At 41.9% G+C, this 21062-nt stretch overlaps 1 protein-coding gene across 2 annotated transcripts in view; it reads right to left on the reverse strand.

The window, feature by feature from the left end:
* Window positions 1-19692, reverse strand: part of LRRC3B (leucine rich repeat containing 3B) — a 46842-nt gene extending 27150 nt beyond the window's left edge. Inside the window, exon 1 of one of the 2 annotated variants that reach the window (XM_027750711.2) lies at window positions 19470-19692. The gene's annotated coding sequence lies outside the window, so the exon portion shown is untranslated. Of the gene's footprint in view, window positions 1-18718; window positions 18738-19469 lie in introns of those variants that run through there. The other variant, XM_027750709.2, reaches the window with a different exon arrangement.
* Between the last annotated feature and the right edge of the window lie 1370 nt (window positions 19693-21062).

Below are 21062 nucleotides of genomic sequence, written 5' to 3' on the forward strand. Positions count from 1 at the left end.
ATTTATAGTGAACTCTATTAGTTTTACTCCTACTAAGATCAGTACAGTTTTCCTCACAGAAGAAAAAAAACAATAGTGCAAATGTTTTCTCATTTTGTGTTCAAGTGGTTTCTTCTTTGACTAAACAAAGACAGCAATCTCAAAAAATGAGAGAATGTCTCACAAACCACACTGGCAAAAAAAGGCTCAAAATCTATCTGTGCAGTTTTGCTGGTCTAAATGCAAATAATCTAGGTAATAAGTTTAGATTTCTACCAAAGCAACTGAAAGCAAAACATGTCCCCAGAGATCTATAGCCTGATTAGTGATGATAAGCTGAGATAGCACAGCCCCAGCTGCTTGATATTACACAAAGAAAGAAGTGGGCAGGTTCAGAGAAAGCTGCACATATTGGTTTCACTCCTATTCACAATTTACCCCTACTATCTCACCCACTCTCTCTTCACCAAAGCATGAAATGACAGTTGCTTAGATTTAAGCTGTTCAATATTCAGCTATTGCCATCACAGATTACAAAATAAATTAACAAAATGCCACCATTCCACATAGTAATTCGCAAACATCATGTTAGCCCTATGAATCTTCAGATGTTTTGCTCTCTTCCTGAACTCTTCTGCTCTGTCTCCACCTAACCAGCCACAGCACCTGCACTGTGTTGCAACCACAGTTCCTTCTTCCCTGCTCCAAGGCAGCACTGAGGATCGTTGTGGGTGCAGTACACATCAGGGGTATTTTCCCGCAAAACCTTCACCTGCACCTATACCTCACTGAGCATTGCATCCAATTAATTACCCCCTTGGTTATTGCATGATACAGAGGTAATGCCTACCACTCTCTTGTAAACCCTATCCACAGCCAGTGCACAACTGGCTGAGCTAGTTTAGCCCTCAGTGAGAGACAGAAAAGAAAGCAGGAAGGAGGAGAGCCTGGGAATAAGGCCTTCAGGTCTGCTCTTCAGGAAACTTTCCCACACGGTGACTGCTGGCTCAGGTGCAAGATTCACAGGTTTAATTTTGGTGGTTCTCTTCCTACTAACACTTTACCCCAGCCACGCTGCAACATACTGTGCACTGACTGCATCAGTCTGGGCAGAGTGAACATGCTCTAAGTATCTGGCTGAGAAAGGTGAGGACCTCATCAAGAAAAATAATACCAAAAATTAAGAGAATTTTATTAAGAGAATGAGTGCTCAAAACAGGGCAGTACAGGATGATATGTCATTTAAGGACTTGCAACATATACCAGCATATTCCAAAGAGGGAATACTACTAAATTTTTATTTTGATACCTCCAAACCCATGATTCAACAACTCAATAGGAAGATAATTTTGAAGATTATTAAGACTACAACTCTTCTCTAATCTGGAGCTGCTTCTTCCCTGACTGATTTTTTAAGGTAGCTCAGTTCCCATCTCTGTTTCATGGCTTCTAATTAGCTTATTTCTTATTTTAAGTATTTACAGCTTGGGAATAGAAAAAGTAAAGGGATAGGTGATGAGCAGAAGGAACAAAACCTGTCTGTGCAGGATAAACACTCCAGGAGACGGACCACCTCACCTGCGGTCAGGATGGAAAGCAGACTGGGAATGTCTCCTTCCTGCTCATGAAAACACAAGCGGCTGTGAAAGATTGTCTTCCCACCAGATTGTGGCTGCATCACACCTACCACGAAGTGACCCAGAGCACCCCTGCAACACACACAATTAAGTTCTGTCAAGCCTCTACTGACCACCTCTAGTGCCCAGCACATGGCACACTTTAATTTAGCACTAGCAAAATACCAATAGCCCCTGGAGAGACTTGGATTTAATTCTACTCCAAAAATATGTTCACTGTACTAGAAGCAAAGCAGCATCAGTGAATAATAATTATTAACTGTCAGCTCTTTGAACATTTTCATAACTATACCTAATGTCTTGGAAAGGATGGCTCCCCTTTCCCAAAACGAATGCCAGAAACAGCATTTTTCTAAAAACTGTCAGACTGTAGATGTTAACTCCACATTTCCTTTCTCAACTGTACAGATTCTGGAAGCAGAAGAAACAAGAATTCAGTATGTAAAATTGCAGTTCAAATATTTTCAGCAGCCCAGCAAAAAATCCTGTTTCTGTGAGTTAAAAACCAAATCTGCTGTGAGGCACAGCATGTACCTCATGGCAACAGTGTATATTTATGTTTCTGCTTCCTGGGAAGTCACTGCTATGTAAAAGGGTATGACTGCCTTTACAGGTCAAGGTAAAAACCTATTGTCCTGAAATGTATGGAAAATGGAAAACATATCTAGCACCCTAAATACACCGAGCTATCAGAAAGGGTTGAGAGTCAGGAGACATCACCACCGATTTACACAGTTTAAATAGCACAGTCAATACCTTTCTTCTCCATGTGACTTCATGTTTTTCTTGCTTTTCAGCCCTTTGGAAACCTCACTCACAAGGGAGAAGATGCCACATTTCCCCTGGAACAAAACTGGCTTATGACACATTGTATAATTCCAAAAATACATCATGCATTAATTTGACACACTCCTGTCATCAAGACCTTAATTTCTAATATCTTCTTTTCCAGATAGTATGAAAAAATTTCTCTGCCTCAGCTATCTAATTTGTAACACTTCAAGAGGGAAAGTGTCTTCCTGCTCATCCCAAGGTCCTTCACATCGGAGATTCCCAAACCTCTGAGGAAGGTCTGCTTGAGTCTCTTCTTGAACATACTATGTTCTCATCCTAGCGAGTGACTGCTAGTGAGCTGCTTTTCTCAGCCAACACTTAGTATTCTAATTCATATCATTTCTTGACTAATTTCTCCCCTCTTTTTCTGTGCATTAGTTTTTCCCCCTACTCTTGTATTCCCATTAACTCTTTGCTTTCACCTTGGTTTTGCTTTCCAGACCCATGTGTCCCTCTTTACCACCAGACTATCATGTGTGCTACAAGTCATCTCGAATTCTGCAAAGAACTACAGTCATGACTTCTGTGCAATACTCTAGAAGTCTAGGAGTGCTGTCTGGCACTCGTTCAGGTAGAACCCCAGAATTTAAGTGGAATATTTTCTGTAAAATAGATGTGCTTCTGCTACATAAATTTTATGCCCTCCTACCTTCCCTAGAATTACAGCTGCTTCTCTCTCAGTTGTAAAAAGGCAGGGACAGAGACAGGATATATGGACACACTGAAATGCTTTATAATATCTTCTGGTGGACAATTAACTGTAGTCTGTGAGCCAGAGAACTGTAAGAAATCCACCTGCTCACAACTTTGCGACCTTCTGGTGAATTTTAGAAGTTATACACCAGTTCAGATAAGCTGCCATTTCATCTGCCCAACAGACCTCACCTGGTTAAATATTTCATAAATCTTGCTGAAAGCAGAATCATATTGGCAGACTCTGTATTAAAATGCAACAGACCTTTTTTTTCTGTTACCTATAATACTGAGCTACCCCTACAGTGACCTAAGATGAGGAACCAGTGACTAGAGAGGGAGTGGAGGCACAGCACTGTCAATGCCACTACAGGCAGTATTGTCACAATCTGACCCAGCTGTTTTTACCTTATCTCCCTCATTGTACATATTTTTCTCGCCCTGTAAACCCAACTGTACACACACACAAATCAAATGACCTGATGCTGTGTTTTTTTACAGAATGTCCAAAATTTTTATTCCTTGCCTTGAGTTCGATGATACATAGAATAACATGAGTCGGTCCCAAAACCCAGAAAATCACTCCAAACTGTAAACTAGTGTTGCTGACATCAAACTTGTCTCTCTAAATCAGCCATAAATTAAAATATCAAAAGGAAAGATGCTTCACAGAGATAATAAATTCTGGTAATTATTTTTCATAGCCTTCAATACACAGTCATTTGCACTTGTGAAAGACAATTACAAAACATTACTCTGACTGTATGCATCACCAAAGCAAAACAGTGAATTTGATGTACCAGTGTACTCCCTTTGCACTGCTCTCTGTGACTCTGCAGAGTCACAGGGAAAAACATAAACCAATATTCATAATTTTAAAGATTTCCTTTCTGTGTCCTCTGCCACTATTTTTTTGCTCAATCCCTTCATGGTCTCACCATCAAAAATCAGAGCACCATTTACTGTCACAAAGCTGCATATCCTGGACATCTTGGTTTTGAACCAAGTTCCACCGATGGGTACATTGCCCAAGAGAAAGCAGCCTGGCTGAGCTACCTAAGAGAATAGCAGGCAGGGGATAACAATCTTAACATTAAGGGCATAACAATTTTAATATTTCTGGATTCAGGTTTAGGAAAGAGGAAGCAATGGCAGGTGCTGTTGGCTGCAAGGGACACCTGAGGAGTCACTCCACGGCATTGCACACACGGGCCAAGGCTGATCTTACTTTTCCTTCCCATATACCTGGGCAAGCAGCCAAGCTAAATGCACACAGCACTGGCATGGAGACTCAGCTCTGAATGTGCTCTTTATACCACATACGTTGGTCAGTTTGACCAAAAACACCTGTTAATTCTGCCCAGTACCAAAAAAAATTAACAGAGCTAAAGCATCACTGTTAAGTTGGAGAAAATGACCCTGACTTGGGTGAGCAGCTCTAGCAGAAACCGAGGAAAGACTGGAAGATGTGTCTTCTTTGTTTCAAACATACTCATGTCTTTGACAGTAACTACTGTTTTTCTGCCAAGTTTGCATAATCCTTTGCACGACAAGATATGTTTAACACATGATCTTTTAATGTATTTTTTAAAAAAAGAAATACAAATATTTCTGCAGCTATGAAGTTTAAAAAACTTCAGATTACAGATTTTACTCTGGCCTACTTCATTACACACTTCGTGTGCAAACTTATTACAGGAAAATGTTACCTAATTAAGTTTATTATGCTTTGTGGGGTTTTCTGGTTAATGTATTTAATTAAGAACTTTTCAATTTATGTAATTTATTACGGCATGACCATTGTTAATGAAGCTCACAAAAGGTACTGTTGGATAAATTCACGCAAAGGAGATGAAGCAGAGCAGAATGAGGGACTATGTCCTCAGACTTCTGAAGCCAAGAAGCCTGAAATAAATGCAAGTTGTGAATCTTTGGAGCAGACGGTGCATTTATTGTAATTATTTCAGACTGCATGCTGATTGGAAAAGATTAACATAAATAGGAGCTGTTACTGCAGATGTTTCTATTCTTGCTAGGAAATCCCTTGAACATAGGAAGCACAGAATAAAAATGTGAAGATGCAGTACTACAGAATCGTAACTTTTGTTCTATTCTTTTTTCTGTTCCGGACAGAAGAAACATAAATAAGGCTGTTCATCTTCAGGACTTGTTACCTCAGTAACATGACAAAATATCTAGATGCAACCTCATTACTCAGCAGTGAGCGTTTTGGCACATTTCCTCCTCCCTTCCAGAAGTGTCCTTAGACTGCATGACACTAGGTCACCCTCTGGAGGCTGTATGGCCTGCAAGTACAACCATAGTTGGTGCAATAAAATCCACAGCATTTAAATCCTTGTTCCCCTGTTCACCACAGCAAATTGGACACATAAATAAGTCACATGTAATTCTGATATTTCCAACTTCCTTTCTACATTAACCACTGAAAAAATTTCCATTCAGTTGGGAAAAAATACACAAACCTCTTAGGTTTGAAAATTTTCCAAAAATTAAAAATTGATAAAAATACCCAAATATAGTACTAGAGGTGTGTATAATACCTCTCATCGTATCTTCTGATTCACTTCCTCACGTCTCATAATTTGTTTTCTTGTCTCCATAGGATCACAAGACACAGAAACCAAGAATTACAGTAAATGACTCAGGGTAGGGCTTTTTTGACTGCAACTTCAATCTGCTAAGGTCTATCACTGCAACACTTTTTAAAAGAAGAATTATACAACTATTCAGCTCTTTGGTTATTTGTGGACCCTCTTCATGCAGTATCCTCCACACTCGCAGAGATCAGTATGAGTCAAAGATGCTGTGGTCAGTACAGTGTCTGTCTACAGGCTGAACATTATTTCCTGTGGTTCTGCACTAAACTTGAAGCAAAAAGATCACATGGGCCTGTCCATACACCAGCAGAAATGGAGATGTATGTACACTATGTTTGACAGTCTCAGGACAGTCAGCTACGCCACCACGGGCCAGACCCCAGAGCTTCCCCAGAGCCTGAAGCCCCAGAGCAAGCCTCAGCCCTGTGCTTGCACTATTGGTGGTTGTAGCAACACTGCAGACCTAAACACAGTTTTTTTGGTCCAGGAAGGAGAACATCCGCTGCTGCCTAGGACTCATTGTGCCACAAGGCTAGTGTCCACCAAGATGCACCCAGGATGCCGGGTATTACAGCTGCCCAACCCTGCTAGCAGATGGCCCAGGCTCCTTCCAAAAAGAGATGAGGCTACTGAGGAGGATGGTCACATGGTGACCAGCAGCTTAAACGCTGCCAGGAACCAGAATGTTACCAAGCACATCTTTCTCACAGCACAGACACTGCCGGGGCGCCTAGCTGAGACAGCTTACTGACAAACTCCACTGACAACACAGCACATCTCATACTCCAGATCTGTCCCTTTATTTCAATGTTATGAAACAGTATCATCAACTGCAGCTCAGGTACAGCTTCAAAGTAAAACGTACGAACGCAAAGCAACAGTCTTCTCTAACATTTACAGAGCAACTTTCAGCGGAGTGGATCTCATAGGATTTCTTAAGCCTTGCCAAGCCAACTGTATAATGCCACAGGTTTTCACAAGTGTAGCTAAGGGCAGAGTTTGGGTCTCCATACATATGATTTCTTCAATTCACTGCCAGCTGGCAGGGGTCAAACACTGACAGAACACAGAAGCAATTCTCCACAACAACACTGCAGAGGAAGGAAAGCACGACCTATGGGAGTGCCCAAGGGAATTCACCACAACTGCTGGGATTTGAAAAAGAGGGAGCAAGCAAAGGAAAAAAATAATAATAAAAAAATACTGCTTCCCCAACACAGTAGGTTGCAACAGAAATTCTACCCTATTTTCAGGGGGGAACCAGGAGATTTATGGGCACAATTACAAATTCTGCAAATCCTTTCCAAAGGACTGTCCTTCGAATGACTGAAGCAAGATCCCAATCTCCCCGAATTAACTACATAACAGGGCTCAGCAGGAATTAAATGCATTGTATGACTGTCACTTCTATCATTTTGAGCAGAATCTTGTTTTAGTAGCCTGTCAGATGGTAAGGGTAGATATGAATTCAACAGATAATACTGAAGTCCCAGAAACAGTTATTTCAAGTATTTTTGTATTGCAAGGTAGGAACAATACCACACTTCTCATCTGGAAATATGCTGTGTTCAAATCACTATGAATAACACCCATTCTTAAGGTGTTTTCATTACGATTTTGCATAAGTCTATAACGAACTGAGACAGTATGCACACTGTGGACGTAAATCTACTATGGCTTACACCCACATAAATCACAGCAAATTCACCAAGCTGAGACATGGGTTTACATCAAGTCTTTAAATATGAGGATTGTCAAGCAAAAAAAGAAAAATAAATCCACAATACTGATGTTTCCAAAACAAATACCAACCTAATCACAACCTCAGTACAACCCTGATCTCAGGTCTGAACCTATGCACATTCCCATGCTTTCTCCTCCTTGTAAGAATCTGTCTTGTAAGCTCCTTCTCGGCCAGCTCCAGCACAGGTACAGGAGGGCCAGTGCCAGGCACCTGCACTGAAAGTCCTTTGGTGCCCTGTTCCATGTAACCCTCAGCCCACACAAAGTGTTAAGCTGGTGCAATGGAAGAGTCCTCTGCAGCTGGCAGCTCTGAGAGGGGGAAACAACTTTTCCTGAAAGCAGCAGCAATGACAAAGGAAGAAGGACAGTAAGAGAAAAAGAAAACAGTAAAAAGTTTAGGGACTGTAAACATTCTCATTAGTATCCAAATATTTGCAAGGAAAATAACATAAAGTTTACTTTTTATTAACTCATTACAGGGCTATGCTATAATAAAACATCTCTCCACTCTTGATTGGGAAATGCTGTACTTGTTTAAGCCTTTTAAAGACTTTTCTATCACCTGAGAACACTTTACCTTCTTATTTAGAATGGACATTTTCCCCTGAGAAAGGAAAAACCTATGCAGCTCCCATTTCAGACCTCCTAAGCTTCTTCAAAGATTTTTTTCTTTGTTGTACGAACATCTCTAGTGGACTTTGTTGTTGGAACATCACTTTGGTTCAGAGGAAAATTAGAACAAGGTTTTAAAAGTACTGGGGAAGAAAAACAAAAAAAAAAAAGGGAGAAATGTCTGGCAAGTAAAACATTTTAAACCCACATTGCAAAATGCCACATGGGACTCCCCCATTGCTGAGAACATTGAAATCTCACCTACTCACCCTCCCCTAAGCCACGCCACTCACTAAGGAAGAAGAATTGAGCATTTTTTTCTCAGTACAGTAGTCCTGAATCACTACCTTGAAGGCTTTATGAAAACCACAGCAATTAAAACCCTCAACTCACATTAACAATATTAAAAAAAAATCAAACAGTGGTATTTTAGAGTGCAGTAAGCATAACTAAATTTGGCAGCAGCAGGTACAGAAAACTTGCCATCATTCTTTTTACACCCTGGACCAGACACCCATCCTATAAAGAAACTCCTCTTTTGTATAAAAGCCCAGCTCTTGAACAGACTTTTAAGGGAAGCCTATTACTGCTAAGAGCTGTGAGCCCGTCACACAGATGGCCAGAGACTGAGCTCCTGTCCAAGATGCTTCTCTGGATGCATTAGGAGTTCCATGACTTGCCCTTTGAACCAGTGTCCATGCCTCAGCCTTGACAAATTCTCATGTCCTGTGCACACCCAGGAAACCCATTTTCTCAGGGCCCAGCAAAATGCCTCCATCAGGGATGCCAAGAAAGTAGATGTGGGCTTAGCAAGGACATGCTTTAGTATTAGCAGCATGTTTTATCTTTTACCTCTCACCAGAAGCACAAATCTTACAGGAAATGTTTCAGCATGTTCTATCTTTCTGCCCTTCATCTCTTCAGATGAGCCTTCTTACACAGGTATTTTATCCGGTACATCCCTGCCAGCTCTTTATAGACAGCACTTCCCTCTCGTGCCATCCTCCAAGCCTGACACGCAACTCCGAACCTCTGCCACATCTGATGAATTAGTGCTGACAGAGGCTGGTGTTTTGCTTGGTCTGTTTGTTTGGGGTTTTTTCTGTATGGGCAAGGAAATGAAGTTCACCCTTCAAATGAACCAAGGGTCAAACCCCTAATGAAAAATTAAAGGCTTTCACCATTACAGGGAACTACAACACAGCGTAAGGAGGCAAGGTGAACTTCACCATGTCCCACAGAGCCCCTGAAGAAAAGAGGTGTGCCCCAAAGCTGCAGTCTGATGTGGTTGTAGGTACAACATGTCCTTGCGGTGAGGAGGCTCACAGGAAACCTGCAAACACCTACATCCTTCTACAACACTAACAATGAGACAGCAGCCACACTGCTGCTGTCAGGCAGTGGGGCACCTGATGTTCAGCCCAGTGTTTTCTTTGCTTGTTAGCACAGCCATAATATTCTCCTTACGGCACCTGAGGAATACAGTGTTTCTCTCTAATCTGAAAAAATATGGGCTTTGGCACAGGAAACAGGTTTCAAAAGATGGGCTTTTTTTTCCCCTGTTCTCATGTGAAAATGTTGAAAAGATACTGCAAGTATTTGTACTGCATTTGTTTTGGAAGCGAAGACACAGGTTACTCGCTTTTAATTTCCTTTTTCCAGGTTCATTCTTTATTTAGTAATAAATATAAAAATTCTTCTGAAAAAGTAATATATTTAAGACTAATAAAATCCAAGTGCAAAATATTTTTAGAGAGCATCTTAGGTACAACTATTAAGTTGTCAAATAAAATCATCTAGTCTAAGTTATACCGGAGAAGGGTCAAAGTTAATAGCTAACTTCTCAGATTGAAACTGTTTCCAGGAGCAACTCTTCTATCCAAGATGCTGCTGGGTAACTCCAAGAACAGTCAGGGATATGGGTGAAAACAGCGAACCTGAGTAGCGTTAGTGTTAGCAAGAAGTTCACCTCTCTCCAATCTCCAATTTTCACTACCACAAACCTTCCACCTCTGCAGTCAGCCTACCTCTAGATCAACTGACCACAAGCTCAGTACCTGTAATTAAAAACAAACATGCCCTTTTTTTTTCCTAGATGGCAATAATGAAAGGTAGTTCCTGATATCTGATCTTTAAAAATTCAATCTCTGTCAGCTGTGGTATTTAAGGTCTCTAAAACACTACTCTATCAGTGCCCTTTACCTGCAACTGACCGGTGCAAAATGAAGAAACAACGTCAGAAGGGCTGAGACCAAATGTTTTTAGAGTCACATTAATTCCTCATACACGCATCTGAATTTACAAAAATGTCAGTTTTACTACAATACAGCTATTTATTAAATTCAGCAGTCTTTTTTAACCCTTTGCTTTAAATAGTTTTAGAAGAAAGGCAATAATACTCTTTAAAAAAATAAATTAAGGAAACTATGGATGCGTAGGAAATGGAGGAGGCTACTTGGAGCAGCTAAACGAATGGAAAAACACGTGGTCATAGAATCAGCCTTTAGTTCCCCAATGTTTTACATTAATGAAGTACTGCTCTGCAAGCCTGATAATATTTTAGTCTCCCTTTGCAGATGCCCAACATTTACTCAGTAGTCAAAGCTGCACTCCATAGCATCTAGAATCAGAATTTAAAACTAGCAGGCTCAGCCTGCAGATTAAAAAGTGCTTCGGTGAAAAAAGAACCAAGACACATTAACTCCAGGCAACAAGACTCCTTTTGGGACCCCACAGAACACCAGAGTTTACCTGCTCTGCAACTCCACAGCAAGAGGAAAATAAAGATTCTGTCCTCATTCACCTCATGTTTTTCTAAGGACTTCCCAGCTAACTCAAATGTCCATAAACTTTTTAAAGCAATTGACATATCGTCAAAGCATTGCTTGCCAAGTCATGCATGCCACAATGCAAAATATACTCAGATGACAGTGCATGGAGAGTGTTTCTCTGAGGGAAGACTAAGTTCTCTGGAGAATGGACAAGGTCTGTAGAAGTATGTTTGTGGTGATACAGCCACACAGAAAGTCCAAATTGGAATGGTATTTTTATACCTGAAAGTAATGTAAAATATATTTTATTGGATCTGATCTGTGGTCAGATTTCATCTCAAGAAAGATCCCCAGCATGACAGCTTTTCGCATGGAAAAAATAAATATACATTTGTGAGCTGAAATCAGTGACAAAGGTGTAATAGCAAATATTCCTATGGCAAGCTTGTGAGAAAGGGCTATTCTCAGACAACAAAGCCTGAATAAGAGAGGGTACATCAATTATTGCTGCACAAACCAAACTGAAAGAACAGCACACAGCTGATATGTTCATAGCTGTTCATGCAGCATGACAATGAGAAGGGCTGAGATGGTATTAGACAACACAACAGTATGCATTCAATTTTTAACAGATTCATACTTTTTTTTTTCTTTTTTGCTCACAACCAGAGGAAGTTGCAATGCTATTGACACTGCACAGTTGACTGTTGTTTTTCAATTTGTTAAGAAAAGTCTACTATAATTAAGGACTTGCTTGGCCTCTGTCAATTTTGTTCCACACTGCTGCCTCACACTTGTTTAAAGAACTGAGAAAAAAATTGTTGAAAATGTGGCAGATAGTGGAAAAAAAAACAAGTGTTAAGCTTGTCTCCTTCAAATTAGGTGTTATTTGTACAGATGGAGCACCTGCCATGACTGGCAAGAAGAACAGTCATGTTGCTTTGCAGGAAAAATTTTTAGATGGAAAGTTATTGAAATACCATTTGTATCCATCAGGATTGTTTTCTGAGCCAAACATTTAGGTTTCTTGCATATCTAAATCCTGTCAAGTCCTACTCTAGCAAAATACCTGTTTATAGAATCACAGAATTGTTTAGGTTGGAAAAGATCATGAAGTCCAACCATTAAATCAGCACTGCCAAGTCCACCACTAACCCATGTCCCTAAGTGCCATATCTACACATCTTCTAAATACCTCCAGGGATGGTGACTCAAACAGTTGTTAAAAATGCTTGATAACCCTCTCAGTAAAGAAATTATTCCTAACATCCACTGTGCATCAGGGCTGCCAATAAGCATACCAAGTAAATGATGAAAACGATGAGCAGAATACGTATACAATGTTTTCTGTCAAAGGCCAAAAACTGTGAAATACCCTGGAAAGAGAGAATGACCAACACATTTTCTCAACAGAAATTATTAACCTTTCAATGACAACAGTTCGCTTATAACTAAGAATGGGATCAGCAATCTGGTCTGTAGAGACATGACATGTCAGCTTTGCAGCCTCAATACATACTCACAGGGAAAGGATTGCCTATTTACTGCATGCTGTCATCCATGTGCTGCTTTTCAGTCAGCTGAGATGTTCTTATTCTATTTGGATTGGTGTGCTTTGGTTACATGCAGTATGCAAGAAGTGACAAGTAAAGGTCTGAGAAATACTGTGATCTGAAATGTGGGGAGTTGTTTCACTCTAAGTTAGAAGATCCTACAAAACAACAATTTCCCACTTGTATCTCATTTTATAACTTGATGTAGATAATTTCTTTCAAAAAATATTCCAGTTTGGGATCTCTCAGCTTTAAAAGATAGGGGATATCCTTGCAGCAGTAGAGTGAAAATTGGTACTCCCACCTACAGAACAGGACCAGGCACACCCAGAGAACAGCAAAACCTCAAAATGAGAAGCAGACCTCTGACACATGCCTTCTTTTTTAGTGCTTATGCAGATTGGGACTTACACATATTGAAACAGTGATACTCTATTACAAACCTTCTTAAAAATAGACCATTCAAAAGTCACCAATTCCTATCTCAATGACTTGGTGCCAACAAAGGTGAAAACAACTGCAAAAAGGACATTTAGAAACACTCACGCTATCTGAAGGTTGCAATGGCAGTTGTACTCTGTTAAGTTCATTTCAGAAGAAAAGAACTAAGAGTCATTCTCTCTTTTGACACTACTAGCAATAAATTATGTTTAATAAAACATAGGAATCAAGCTAAATTTTAAAGACCATTTGCAGTATGTCTAGGAAAAAAACCCTAACCCAAAACCAAACCCAACTCTAGCTAAACTTACTATAAGGAATGACCCCTGGATTTACTGATTCCCAGTCTTGTGAACAGTCTTTTGCCTTTGAGTATCTTCCCTCTTCTGAAGCTCCTACATTTGCACATACTAATTTTAAGATTTTTGTTCTTGGCAAATACCATTTTTTGCCATTTCAAAATTAATCTTCGGAGTAAAAAAAGCACTACAGAATCTGTTTTTAAAAGTGTGAGAAAAGGTTTTTTGGAGTTTTTGCCTTTTTCTTTTTTTTAAGGTAAAATTGTATCGAAAACAATACCCAAACACCGCTAAAAGAATTAAAAATAAAATTAATTGAAATGGAAATCTAAAGAGATTGTGACAATTTTCATTGCCAAACACAGAATAAAAATGGGTTAAAAAGTCAAGAATTAAAACGCCAATAGCTTAAATTTATTTTAGTTTTAATGTTGATAAGCTGAAGTTTCATCAATAAGATATATAACCAACCTTTCTTGCTTAACCACATATGATCTAGCAAGCAACTTCATATACAATTTTTGTTGCAGTTCCTCTTTCAAGAGAAAGAAGTATTGGCCTGTGCTCTTAAAGGAGAGGGAGTACTTGTCTGAACTCAACACTATTCACCCAGTGCTTTTCTTCTCTTCTAACTATAATGCTTTTACAATGCCAAACACCATGGATTCATTTGAATGTCCAAAGGCTTCACCCTTTTGCTGCAAATTATTCACATGCACTTAAAAATGTATACTTTGTAAGTATTACAAGAAAACTTTGCATGAAGCAAATTCTGCTAAAGCAATACACATTTGTAATCCAGGTGAGGGAAACAGCCCTCACACGCTGTTCACAAGCCCCACTAACTCCCAGTGCAGGCATATTAAACACCCAGTCATTCAACCATTGTAATGAAATGCTGAATACTCATGATCTTTACATATGAAGTAACTTTACTTAGAACAGTTGCAAAAGTATGCAACCCAGTTTTGGTAAACTGCAAAAAAATACTCCCTTTAAAAGCAATGCCATGATTTGGTGGAGAAAGCAATTTTAACAGAGGTAAATGATAACACCATTAAAAATAACATCCACAAATTATACCTCTTAAGACAGACTGCCACCTTAGACATGCCATCTTTAAAAGCACATGCCCTATTAACTGAGGTTGTGCATCAGAAGGATGAAGCAGAAACGTGAAGTGACCCGCCAGGAGAACACTCTGTGTCAGACTTCCACAATTTGAGTAAACTACTGGTTGTTATGTAAGCGCCGCAATATACAGATTCATACAGATAATATTTTCCAATTGAAAACTCCATGGAAATTTAAGTCCATCCCCTGACCTTTGATCCCTTCCTGTCCACCTTCTACTTTCTTTATGCGTTGTTTCCCTTTTCTAACTTTTTAAAATTCTGTTTGTCTCTCCTTTTACTGTCACTTTATAACTGGACTTTTCATTTATTGTTCCTTAAATAATTAAATAGACTCCATTTGCTTTCCTGCTTCCAAGCCAGAGTAGCATCCCACTTATGTGCTATCACTCACTTCTATCACCTTTCATTTTCTCGTGTTAGCATATCTTTATAGTGCTATTTGGCAAGCACAGATTAACTTTCTTCTTCTTCCCAAAGGGTAAGTTACCAGCTTTATGAAACTGTCATTAATGAAGCGCCAAATTCTTTAAAACACATGCTAAGCAGCTGAATTGACCCTGAAAAGCAAAGGTAAGCCTTAATCAAGTACATCAAGATCTGCAGTGCCAATATTCATCTCTGTTTAAGTAAAAAGACCAATTATTCAGGTCAACATATCTCTGAAAAGGCCTTTTACCAGTCCTGTTTCCTCGAGAGGCATTTTTATCTACTTTCTGTCTGTGGAGTTGAGATAGAAAAAGCCAAATTCAATTCCTCAACAAGGCTTCTAGTCTCACTCAAATTGACCAAAACATCTTCTCTGAAGGTCCATGGCAAACCCATGGCACATCATGGAGCTGAGCCAGAGGCCTATGGTACAACCCCACCAGTCACCCCAACCTTCAAGAGTCAAGCTACATAGTTCAGCCACTACCTTTCTCCTTGCTGTCTTCTATTTCTCCCCTATTTTGAGAGCATCTGGCCTTTTTCATCTGTTCTCATTTGGTTCCTCTCTTTCTTTCATCCCTACAAAAGTTCATACCCTCCAGAGAAAGAATACCATTTTAATTCAGCAACCATTGCCTTTTCCTTGCTGATGGAAAACAGAACCCAGGAGCTGTGCTGATCCTTATGGTAAAAGGTTTTCCCCATGCCCACTGCCAAATTCAGTCAAAAATAAGCCAGTTTTTGAAAAAGATCTGCTTGCTGAAGGTACTCATTGGAGCATTTAAATATCCAGGTGGAGAGAGATAAAAGATACTTTCTTGTTCAGTAACGGTAAGCATTGCTTTTATATTTCAAAGTTCAAACCAAGTGCGTAAAGCAAGCCAGTGCTAGATACAAATGCTGATAAGTCTATATGGGTAAACAGTGCAGGTCATTAATGGCAAATACAGACACAGCCACCAGTTACCCACAAAAATCCCCATGAAGCTCGATCATACATCTTTAATTGTTGTGAAATAATGAGATCCTCCTCTACAGTGGGTTCAGCAATTGTACATCTGAACCATGAGCTTTGATGAAGCACCAAGTAAAACTGGTACCACATCATACTCTTTTTTTCCTCTGGGATGCACCCACAAATCTGCTGTACATCCAGACTACCAAACTCACCAGAAAGACGGACGCACAGAAACTACTTATGAAAAGAGCTGGACTGAAACTAGAAGCAGAGATTAAATTCACCAGAACAACCCTAAATTTGATGCTACTTCACCCACAGGACATTGGATCTAAGAGCAGAAGGTACACCTTTTTCATGCATGTATTTGCAGACTGTAATCCCTATTAAAATACTTACTGAATGTGCCGAGAAATTCCTATATCCTTTTTGCTTGTACTTTCTGTAGACATACTGACATTTGATTCATACAAGACCAAAGTGCTCTACTAAAATTGCACTTTCTGGAGGTTAGTTTTACTAATAAGTAAAATATAATTTAAAATGCTTGGCCAAACAAGCCAAAGTAAATGCTACATATTCCATGAACTCAAATAATTTATTCCTGGCTCAAAATACTGTCATTTTAAAAAAAGATTCTGTTTAACATTATTGTAAGTTTCTAAATTGTTCCATAAGAGTTTTCTCTAAGCTTACAAACAAATTTACACATTTTTGCTAGCCACAGAACACTAATTTAATCTACATTCTCTAATGAGGGCTGATCCAAAGACCATTCATGCAGATGACAAGGACAGTAGTTATGTGCAAATCCTGTAAATCATCAGGAAGCAATATTCCACTCTGAGAATAAGTACCTTCCTTAGTTCATCTTCTGATTAACTGAAATGGCAACAACAAATATTTCTACACATATTCCTTCGTGCTGAAATCATCCACTTCATAAAAAAGTTTAAAACCTTCCTGCCAGTGAGCCATGTATCCTTGTGTTACTTCCATAAATATTCCTAGTGAAGTGATAGGAAATATCCTTAAAAGCAAGACCCAGAAGTACCTTATTATTTAACTGAACATCTAAAGGTGCTTTTGTAATGAAGCAGTACATTTTCTCTAGCTTTAGACACCTGAGTTAGCACTTCTGAATACAGCGGAATTTTATAAATTTCAGTTCTCCTGCCAAGAGGATATTTCTTGAGCTGACATATCATGCACTTGCTCTGTTACTCTACTTACTCTGTGTTTCAGTGTGAAGAGGAAGAGTTTCCTACCTCCTAAAAGATTTGAAATAGAGCCCATAAAGCACATGGAAGAGACAAATCACAAATGTATCCTTAAGTCTTGCTATTCAGTTTATATATGGCAGAGCTCTCACGGACTGTATTAGCTCAGCACTGGATCCAGACCACAGACTTATATGCCTATTAAATTATACTTCTTTTTTGATTAGTCTCTCATTTGAGGCAAACCACATTCATTTTTGATAGTTGCAGGTACAATCCTCCTCCTCATTCACTCAGGCCCTGATCTCCAAGATACTGAGCAGCTTCAACTCTCCCTAAGGCAATTGAAAACTACAATCACACCCAGAAGCTCATTTTAGTTGGACTGAAGTCAGTGCAAATTTTACAGCGGACCTCAGGGAAGGCAAGATCAGGGTTCAGTGACCCAACCAGCAATAGCTGAATAAATGTAAGAGATCTGGACTTAACCTCACATTCTTCTCTTACTAAAATCCAAGACATCTCATTAGCACCAATGAGCACATTCCTACATAGTGTCGTACGCTGGAACTCTCTGACAGTGGGCTTGGTCCTGCTATCTTGAGTCGTCATGGTATTACCTGTAGAAGTGATCCCACAGAAACCCACAGCAACTTGCACAAGTAAGGGCTGCAGCAATCACACTGTTATAATTAATTCCAAGCATTTTTACTATTTAGAAACTAAACTAGAAAATTAGAATCTGAACATAACAAAGGTTTTGCAAATTAGTTCATTCTACAGCTTACTTTCTTTCCCTCTAAATCAAACTAGAAGCCCACTGTGTGCCTGTCCTTTTTAATTAAATTACTAAGAACAATATCAATGGGTAAGCCATATGAACACTGTGGTGTTCTATATCAAAGCCTTCAAGCTACCACATTCAGTAGGGCATGACGCACACCTTGCAATTTAAATGTACAAATTATTAGACAGATTACTACAAGAAGAAATTTTTTCCCGTTCATTTTCAGCATTCAGAAAAGGCTATCACATCGGAGTTTTCAGCTCGGAAAGAGGTAATTTTCCTTTCCTTTCCAAATCTGTAACATTTTCTCATGGTGATTATTTTTTTTTAAATAATTACAATAATCTCATAAGCATTGCCTTATTTTGTTATTTTCATATACATGTAAATACCTCTGGGATTACTTCTTTGAGAAGAGCACTAAATGTTGTTTGCTTGGTTTTCATTCTGAGTCTTTAAGTAGAAGGTTTATTTATGCTTTTCAAGTTATTTGGCTGTTTTTATTCTGTAATCACACCATTTCTACTATCTAGGGACAATCAGAAAGACTGGGTGATAACCTGCAGCCCGAATCACTTTGACATTTTCTATCAGGCACTCTAAAATCTTCTAATTTTTGAAGGCAGAAGCCAAAAAGGAAAGAAGAATTCTCATTGGCACATCTGAGGCATTTTCCAAATTTTTGGCGAGGGAAATTCTGGATGTGTAGCTCGCCAGAAAGCCGAGAGAAGAGTCCGCGGTTCCCACAGACACCGAGTACTCAGCACCCGGTTGTTACAAGCGATCCTGACATTTCTGTCCGGGCTTTAAGGTCGCTGCCGTGCACCGCTCGGGGCGCCGGGACGGCAGCGGGACCCCCGACCGCCGGTCCCCGCGCGGGGCCGGGGGACAACACATCCCCCGCCACGGCTGCGCCCCGGAGGGCGGCATTTGACCCCCGGGGAAGCCCCAGCGCCACCCGCTACGGTCCCGCCCGGTGCCTCGCCGTGCAGCGGGGGCGACGCAGCTCACCTGGGCGCAGCAGGCACAGCCGCTGCCCCCGCAGCGCGGCTGCCCCCGCTGCTGCCATTTGTTGCTTGCGTTCAGAGGGAGATGCCCCCTCCTCCCCATCGCAGCCACAGCCGCCTGATCCGTAGCAACTGGTCTTGGTAGATCTCAAAGTGGAAAAATCCTACGGCAACACACACGGCGTCTTCCCACCCCTCCCCACCTCCACCGCCCCCTTCCCCGCCAGCTCCACTTCGCGCTCCGGCCGCCGCCCGCACACTGATCGGCGCGACCGACCTCCGGCAGCGCGCCCCGCACACGGCCGGGGGGCAGCGGCCAGGCGCCCTGGGAGCGCAGATATATGGGGGGCGCTTTATTTTCCTCTCGCCTTTCTGATGCCGCTCCGGTACGGGACCGGGGGCCACGGGTCTCAAATCCCTCGTTTGCTCCCAAGCGAGGGGGTGTCAGCCCCCTTCCCGCAGCCTCCGCCTCTTGATTCCCTCCCCATCCCCCGCTGCCTCGGCGGAGCTCCGACCCCGTCAGCCCCCAGCACTCACAGGCACCCGAGGTTGGCCAGCACGGGCAGGGGGAGAGAGTATCTCCTCTGGCCCTCGCCGATCAGTGCCAGGCAAGGCGGCACGGCACGGCACGGCATGGCACGGCAGTAGCCCCTCGGCGGCAGCACCGCTGCTCGCCTCCCCCTCGCTCCCTTCCCGTGGAGTTTCCTCCCGGCGCTGCCGTCCCCCCAGCGCGGCCGCGGGGCCCCGCAACTCACATCGCGGCGCGGCGCCTTCCCGCAAAACTTCCCGGCTGTTGCCCCCGGCTGCTCCGCCCGGCTCCGCTCCGCTCGGCGCAACAGGCAGCGCAGCCTCACCTGGCGCGGGGCCGCCGCGCCATGGGAGCGACGGGCGGAGCCTGCGGGCGGCGCGGCCGGGGCGGCGGGGCCCGGGCACGGCCACCGCCCGCCCTGCCCTGCTGCCTCCGCCGGGCGGCTGTGCTGCCGCGCCGCCGCTCCCTCCTGCCCCTCCGCTGCGGCTGCGGGTACGGAGGCAGGCGGGCAGGGAGGGAGGAGAGAGCGGGGCGGGGAGGGAGCGAAGGAAGAGACCTCCCTCTCGCTCCCACGGCACAGCGGGGAGGTGCTGGCCGGGGCGGGTGATGCTGCCCGTCCTTCACTGGGGCTGACGGAGGGCTCTCACCCTCCAGCTCCGCGGGCAGAGTCAGGGCCGCCCGGTGGAGGCCAGTGCGCGGGCACAAGCGCTCTCTCCCGCGGGGTGCCGAGGGGCAGAGAGCCCTGCCTACCGGGAGCACCGCAGCGGGCGCGGGGTGCCTTAAGAGGGTGCTTCTGCTCCCCCAAGTGCCCACCAGGTTCCCCAGCAAAATACGAATAAGGTTAATTGTTTTGCCAATCTGAATGAACAGCTGTCATTGCCAATGTATAATACTTTATTCGGCAGACTTGTGTATTGTAGCACAGTTCACCTACAATAGCTGAACTTACTCTGCGCCGAACCTCACCAACTTTTTGCTTTGATCCAGTTATTCAGACCCTGCTTTGGGTTTACCACGGTTCTTGCCGGAGCGACTCAATTTTCTGAGAGGTGCTTCTGTGAAATGTGCTGTGTTGCAGCAATTGCGTGGACTGTCAAAACACAGATTTGAAGGAACATCACCAGCTGGTTCCCTCTCTCACTCAAACGTGCATTCTCCGTTGTGCATTTTTCTATTCTGGCTCTGCAAAGTAAACTTTCTATGCATCTCATGCAGTAAAGAATTTTGTTGCCTGTCTCCAGGTGAGATCACCGGGTAGATGGGTTTTAGAAAGATCCATTTTTGCTTGGTAGCTGGTTTGCTTTAAGGTTAAAGCTGCCTAAGGTGCTGCATGGAATAGAAAATTAATTGGCTTGGATTTCCTCTGTTTGGGCTTTTTTGTTGTTATTTTTTTGGTTGGTTGGTTTTTGGTTTGGTTTTTGGGGGCGTTGTTTGTTTGGGGTTTTTTTGCCTCTAACTATACAAAGTGGTTTATCTCCATATAGGCTGTTGTTAAAAAGAAACTCCTAAGTCAGAAGGACCTGTACTATGGCCACATACAGGTGGTCTTTGGAGGGGGGGGGAGGAAAACTTGAAACTAATACATTGCTAAATACCATTTTCCATCTGTGAGTCTCTACACAAGTAAATATTTACCTTCCTGAGTAATATGTCTGAATGATATTAGCAAGATAATGTAGGAACAGGCCTTTGTGTTATGTCAAAACCTGCTCTTTTTGCTCCTAAGAATTATTGCAAATTGATTTATGAACACTTTCATCTATGCCTGTCGTTTTACATTCTTATTAGTGTAAGAGGAAATAAAAAATGCAAAGAAACT

This window comes from Pipra filicauda, unplaced genomic scaffold (genome assembly GCF_003945595.2).
Source record: "Pipra filicauda isolate LSUMZ 115617 unplaced genomic scaffold, ASM394559v2 scaffold545_size329813_pilon, whole genome shotgun sequence".
Classification (NCBI taxonomy): domain Eukaryota; kingdom Metazoa; phylum Chordata; class Aves; order Passeriformes; family Pipridae; genus Pipra; species Pipra filicauda.